Below are 7,314 nucleotides of genomic sequence, written 5' to 3' on the forward strand. Positions count from 1 at the left end.
TTTCATGGCTGTTGAAATGTCACAGATGGAGGTACATCTTTCACCTGCTTTCTCTCTCTTGCCATTCTCTTTTTCAAGGAAATACACAAACATACAGACACAAAGACAAACAGTACTGTAGGTAGGTACTGTGTCTGGTGAATACATAAAGCACAAATTAAGCACATATGATCAATACCTTGCCTCTTCCTAATTATTGTACATACCACATACAGTAGTTTCATCTTTCTCAACAGCACCACCCACTGTGTTGAGCAGCCACTGAGTGCTTGTGGAACAATAACTATGTGGTTTGCTTCAGCATGAGGTGATGCAAACATTTTATGCAAAATTGTTTGTCTGAATAGTAGAGGTGTTGATCACTCTAAATGGGAACTCCATGTTCAGTTCAACAGAACACAGAACAGTATAGGTACAAAAATATCTTGCTACTAAGACATCATTGCTTTTTATGAGCAATTACAACAGAGAATATAATTTATTTAAATGGCTCTCTGCATGAAGCATGGCATTGCCTGCAAATGAGCCAGGCCCAGCTGTGATACCTGATAACGAGTTGAATTAAATGGTCAAACCTTCTATTCTAGCACAGCACATACTCATTTATGGTGATATTGGTGGCAGGTATCACTCAAAATTCATAGTCATTTTTACAAAGAGATGTAAAAATGCACATTTTCTTTTTTCTAGCCAGCAATTTTCAGTTTTGCAAGCTGGAATCAAAGTCTCTAGCACATTTTGTCAGCTCTAATCATAAATAGTATATAGAGTGGATGAAGTGAGGCATGACATCACCCACTGGTTTGCACTGCAGCTAGTTTGAAGCCCAGCTTTGTGTCTGGACTGGACCAGCTAAAAAAGAGCCAGATAAAGTTTCATTCACATATTGTTTCCCCTCAAGTGACTCCTCAAGTGTCAACAAACTACATCAGATTTTTTTACATCAGGTCTGACCACTTTCATCCATGGTCCTAGAGCCGATTCATATCTGATCTCTGGGTGGTCAACTGCTGCCAGACTGGGATTTGTTTGTGTGTGTTTTATTTAATTTTTTATACCATCTCATTCTGCACGTTTATGGCCTGTCATTGTTATTCAATGTTGGTAGTTCATAGACCAGTAAAAACAAACAGGAGGAGAGTGACAGGAGCCAGTGGAGAGACAAGGATGTTTTGAACTTGTGGGAGAACTTTTCCCTGGGGCCGGACAGGGTTCAGTTCTCTATCTGCTGTCAAAAATAACTCAAAGTCTAAACAGCCTGTTGCATAGTATAAGATTTAGTGAGGAAAAAAAATCAAAAACACCCAAATAGCATCTGTTTCTTGTCCATGGAGCCGAATGACTACAGAGCTTGAGACATCCTTTTTTATACCCTCTATGAGCCTTTCCTTGCCCAGGGCTTGCTTCATCCCACCTTTTTCTCTGACCTACTTAGGGATATACTATTATTTCATTGGTCAATCTAGGTTTTTCCGAAAATTAAAATGACCTTAAGTGAAAAATGCAAGTCATACTGACTCCTTCAGGTTCAAGGCTAGGTTACATGATTGACATCCCTCATTTCATAACTCATAAAAAAAAAACTCTTTACATAACTTCACAGCTAAGGGCTATGCTGGTGAAACCTGTTGCCTGCTGCCTGAGTCGGCCATCATCGTGGCTACATGGGGCCATCATCCTTGCTCAGTCTGGGCAGCCATCCAAGCAACAGATTGATAACCTTTTTCTCTTTCTTGCCTGCTTTAAGGCTACCAAGTCACTTTACATTCAGCTTTCTCATCTCAGCCTGTACACATCAATGTTAGGTAAATATAATGAAATATAGTCAATTAAAGCAAATAAAGCATACATTTTCCACAAATTTGTTGGAGGTTAATGGAAAAGCTTTTGATCAAGGAAAACTGAACAGAACATATTTGACTGTTGAACAAATGATGTTGTTATGCTTGTACAGATTTCAGTTAAATCAACACATGCCCTAAAACAATATAAGCATGCCTATCAGTCCTCTTACAGTAATTGTTGTACACCTTGTATGCGTTTGATCATGGAGCACATAGTACACACAACTGCCAGTGTATGAGTAAGCACCAATTGGTAGAAGTTGTTTACTGTAATGCACTCTGACAGGTAAACTTCAAACACAGGCTCCCACACTCTGAGATGAAGCTTCCCAGTGTCTACTGCTCAGGGGAACATTCCTCCAAGTTACTATAGCTGATTATTAATGTGGGAAGACACTGTTCAATTGTTCCAGCTGACATGACTTGCGCTTGTCTTGACCTGATTCTGAACAGATACCGCCGCAGGTTAATAAATACCTGGAGGGGCAACTTCTTTTTCTGGGAAATGTCACTGCGCCCTGACATTACATTTGGGCCCTGCAAAGATATTAAACCTCTTAAAGTGTGGGTTCATTTACATGGCATAAAAACATTTTTGCTATCTCTAGTGTTATTTAGCTGTGGAGACAGTTCAGCGTTGTCACTTTCTGAGATTTCTGCCTCCATTAAAATGCCATAGAGATAAATGAAGTGTTGTGTAGTTTTTCCATTTGAATTCATCTCTTTTGTATTGGGGTGGAGACATAAGTCTAATGAAGGTGTCCAAAACCTGAACAAATGAAGCCAAAACTATCTAGCATGATTAGTTACCACTACACGTAGCTTCTGTGCTGCTGTGCTCCATCATGCTGATCTGCCTCTCACGCTGTTGTTAAGTGTTGTCTATGACCATTTTAATGGATAAAAAAAACAGCTGCATACTGATTTCAAGCCAGAAAATTAATTCAAAAATATTTAAAAAGACAACACCTCTTTTATTATGACTGACTATGAGTATTTATTATTTTTGATGTGTGCTAAAATTATATGAACATGCCAGTGGTGGTATGAACTGTATATTTACTTGATATTATCTTATATTTATCATACTTTTGTGGTACAGTTAATGCTAACTGCACACTTATCTTCCACTACACATGACAGGAAATAACCGTATTTCAGCTCCACCTTATTTATGCAAGAACTTTGGTTATAAGTATGCGATGATGCAGCAGAACCAGAGATATCATCTTCTTATTCCAGACACTCTTTTCCCTTCTAAAAACCTGACAATTCCCTCACCCACAATGCAACTTGGCCATCAACAGTTAAGTCAGAAATGTGGGTTATTCTTGTAGCCTCAAAGAGAGATGAAGAGTGAGCTACAGGTGTGGTACATCACTTGCCCAGATTTGAGACCCAACCAACTCCTGATTGTCAGATTTATCATATTTTCAGCAGTTCCCTCTGGTGCCATAAAGACAGTAACATCACTAAAATGCTGCAAGTAAAATGTAAACAGAACACGGATATGGGTTGTTATGCATAATAAAGGGAATTGAATACTTGTTCCCTCACTTCACTGGGTATATGGACCATCACTGTTACATCTCAATTTTACATGCAGACGCTCACATAAACACACACAGTCATGTCTTTCTATAGCTGTGAGGACCTTAACCCTAAAACAAGTTGTCACTCTAAAATTTAATGATTTATGTTTTGGAAACTTCCTTTTTGTCCCCAAAAGGACATCAGTCTCCACAATGTGATTTGGTAAACAGATTTATGTCCAAACAACATGAGTAATACCAGCCCACACAGACACACATTCTGGTTTTTATCCCCTACTGTGTCCCTACATGGAATTAGATCTATTTTTGGGACTCCATAACCACTACTTGCCAATCCTAACCCTTACCCTAGATTTAATCAAAGCTGACAATTGCTCTAATTTACAGTGTTGTTTTCATAAAATTCAATGAACTACATTATAGGGACCAGCCACCGTGTCTGGTGCTCCCCAGTTAGTGTGCTCCCAGTTTTACATCTTCACAGGAATAGAAAAACAAGGCCACACACACACACACACACACACAAACAAAGATCTACACACAATGTGCTTTATTGCTGTATAGGTACAGTACTTATAAAACATTGGGAATATAATATTTATGAAATAGCACATAGTCTTTTTTTCTTTCCCCAAACACATATGTATGCAGGTTAAAATATACTGTATGTCATGTACAAAAAACAAAAAACAAAAAAGACTACAAAAAAAATAACCCATTGAAAGGCAGTGAGATACACCTGTTTACTGTAGATGCTAAAATACTGTGTCTCTCTGGAAAACTTTACATACACTAGGACTGGGAGATCAGAATGACCATTCTGCACTGGCTGTAGCACCAGAGAGAGCTGATCTCAGAGCAGAGGATTTATAGATTCCTGACTAACAAAGATGAGTGGCAGCTTTAGGACTGCCAGAGTTTAGTACGCTTACGACAGACTGAGCTTAATCATCAGGGATGGTGTACAATGCAGCTGATATGTGTGTGGGCCATGTAGATGGATGATGAGTGTTTAGATGAGACAGTGTAGTGATTCACAGTGCAGCAGGAAGCAATTCTTCACATTAGACAGCTTTTTTTCCCAGCATGAGCACACTGTTTGGGGGGGTTGTCAGGCCCAACATGTGGTCATGCAATTAAGAAACACTGATATGCTTTTAAAGATAATTTTAAAAAAATCTCTTTTCATGATTTTAGTAAACATGGCTATACATAAACCCATGACATGTAACTAATCAGAACCCCGATCACAGTGAAGGACAAAATGCAAAGCCTATAAATTCTTTCTCGCTGTACGGTAAAGTTGACTAGCTTTATCGTGGTTCCTGTTAACATGGTTGGTTGGTTTTGTTTGATCACATATGGGTTTAAATCCTGGTGTGAATAAGCTGATGAAAATGTCTGATGTAGTTCTGCAGAGCAGTACCATTCATGCAACCCCAATCACAGCACACATGGTGTACCTTAATAGTACCTTAATGTTAATAACTTGCTTTTAAAAAATGAACTGCATACTTGAAGACAGTAATCACGTTAAGTAGCCACTCTTCAGATAGAGGTGCAGTAATAAGATACACAGAGTTTCACTGATATGCACAGGCAGTGAAATAAAAATGTGCCAGTTAGTCAAAAATGCAGCTCAGCTGATTCGCCATCTCTGTCGTGAATAATTCCTCTTGCATATTTGTGCATGCACCGACAGCAGCTGAGATTGATCCTGTGATGGTGCTGCTAATTCGCCTGAGGCTGAATCAATCATTGGACACATTGTGGGTGATCAGTGGGAATGAGAATTCAATTAGGGCTATTGATACTTTGCAGCTCTTACAAATCAGACCAATCTTCAGAGATCAAAGAGCTTGTCGAGACACACCCAGCCCATTACAAAAGTCAACACAATACCACATAAACATTGTGCGTACATGATGAAAACATTTGCCTTGCATCATGGTAACACAACAACAGTGTCAAGAGGAGGAAACCAAATAATATTAAATAGAGTATAAAGAGTTTCATTGCCATAGACAATCATTCTGAAGAAAAAAAAACAGATATTCACATTTTAAAATAAACCTATTCTCTTTACCGTAGTCATTGCATCTAACCCGAGACATTCTTAAATCTCAGTTTCACCATCATAGACAGTATTATCTCATCTCTTCCTCCTCTTTCAACTCGATCTCTGTGCTTCTCTGCTATAGTAAAAACTAAAACATATGACAATGGTTACTATTTACATAGCAGTTATCATGGAAACACCCGTAGAGCCGGTTCGATCCATTAGGAAGGTGATGATGATGGGTGTGGGGGGTCAGTTTGTTGGGGTCAAGTGTGGACAGGAGATGAAGGAGAGGACAGGGAAGGTAGTTGCGCCATGAAGGTGGAAATCTGTACAGCAGTCGAGTTCATCTGTGCATGAGTTCCTGAGCTCAGCACAGTCTCCTGAACAACACCGAACATATAAAAGTCTTCAGGTCGATGAGACACAATGAGAGCTAAATCGTTACTTTTCAGATGTAGACTACTGTTCTCTTTTTTCCTCTATTCTATTTAGAAACAGTCCATGGATTGATTTGGTCATTTGTCAGTCTGTATGTATATGAGTACACGGGGACTACTGCGCACATCAGTTAGTTTTGACATATCCTTCACAGGTTGTGTCACTTTGGCACTGAGTTTTATGTTCACAACATGAACTACACCTGTCAGCTAAATTGTTTTTGTTTTAGCTTTACCTTTATCCCTTTAACTAAAGCAGGCTGTTTTAGTTTGATCCTCTTCTCATAGTAAAGGTATGTGCAGTAGTTTGCATTTTGGCCAGAAGGTTTTGTTCCTCAAAGGCTGGTGGTAACAATGGGGAAGAGAAGTGCACCTTGGGATATTACTGAGGTTACCCTGACCCCTGGTCACTTGTTACCAGGGCTGCAGTAGTTCTCAGAGCCTGAACTGTGAGAGGCCAAGTGAGAGCTGTGTACCTGAAAAAGGTCCCAAGTAAAAGTCAGTACAAACTGGAGGTGTCCAAAGGTGGTGACTGACTTATAAACCTCAGAGAAGTCTGAGACTCAGAAGTGCAAACATACAAGCACTCATGGGATCATCACAGGTGGGAACATCACATGACACCACATCAAGTATAATCAGCACCATGTTTTGGGGTGGAGCTCCTTTGTGTGCAGCAGTACATCATGATAGGCGGAGATACAGACAAGGACAGGCTTTTAATACCTGACTACCATGAAAACACTGGTTGCTGTTAAATCCATCAATGGGCATCGTATAGTATATTTTATCTCAGAAGCGGTGAGATAAATAATAAGGTAATCCTCATTATTTTCTTTTTTAAATAAATTATGTGATCACACACAAAACAAAAACAAACAAACAAATAAACAAAAAAACTGCAGGTATCTATGAACCTCTGTTGTGTTTGCTTTCTATTAATTTTTTATGTTTGACATTGTCAGTGTCACACAGTGGCGTGCTTTTATCATGTATGTTGGGTCATCCTCCACAGCTGAGGTTAAAGGCAGAGAGGCAGGACCTTCAGCCCAGGGACCAGACTCATACTCTGGGGCTTGGAGCTTCAGCCTAGCCCCTGGGCACAAAGATACTTAGTCCACAAAAAAACAGAAAGAGCATGTGCGAGGGTGGTTGAAGCGAGAGAGGGAGAGGGAGGAACATCCTAACCAAAACGCGACAGCATCACTCAGCCTCTGTCATGGAGAGGCCTTCCTGTTGGTCCAGAGCAGCGTGGGGGGCAGGGGTGGGGACTGAGTTGGACGGTGGTTCCACTCACCCCGCCCCTCACACCGCGTTCGCCGCCACCGTAGGAGCTCCCCCAGGGCAGCGCTCTCATCCCTGTTGGACAGACGTAGCCTCTGGAACACCTGGAGCAGAGATGGAGGAAGAGGAGAGGG

The 7,314-nt window shown here is 40.3% G+C and overlaps 1 long non-coding RNA gene across 1 annotated transcript in view; it reads right to left on the minus strand.

The window, feature by feature from the left end:
- Positions 1-3,690: 3,690 nt before the first annotated feature.
- The window catches only part of LOC109965502 (uncharacterized), a 12,979-nt gene continuing 9,355 nt past the window's right edge, over positions 3,691-7,314 (minus strand). Inside the window, exon 4 of the long non-coding RNA XR_002275657.1 lies at positions 3,691-7,284. This is a non-coding gene — a long non-coding RNA (uncharacterized LOC109965502). The remainder of the gene's footprint in view (positions 7,285-7,314) is intronic.

Source organism: Monopterus albus, unplaced genomic scaffold (assembly GCF_001952655.1).
Source record: "Monopterus albus unplaced genomic scaffold, M_albus_1.0 scaffold99.1, whole genome shotgun sequence".
Classification (NCBI taxonomy): Eukaryota; Metazoa; Chordata; class Actinopteri; order Synbranchiformes; family Synbranchidae; genus Monopterus; species Monopterus albus.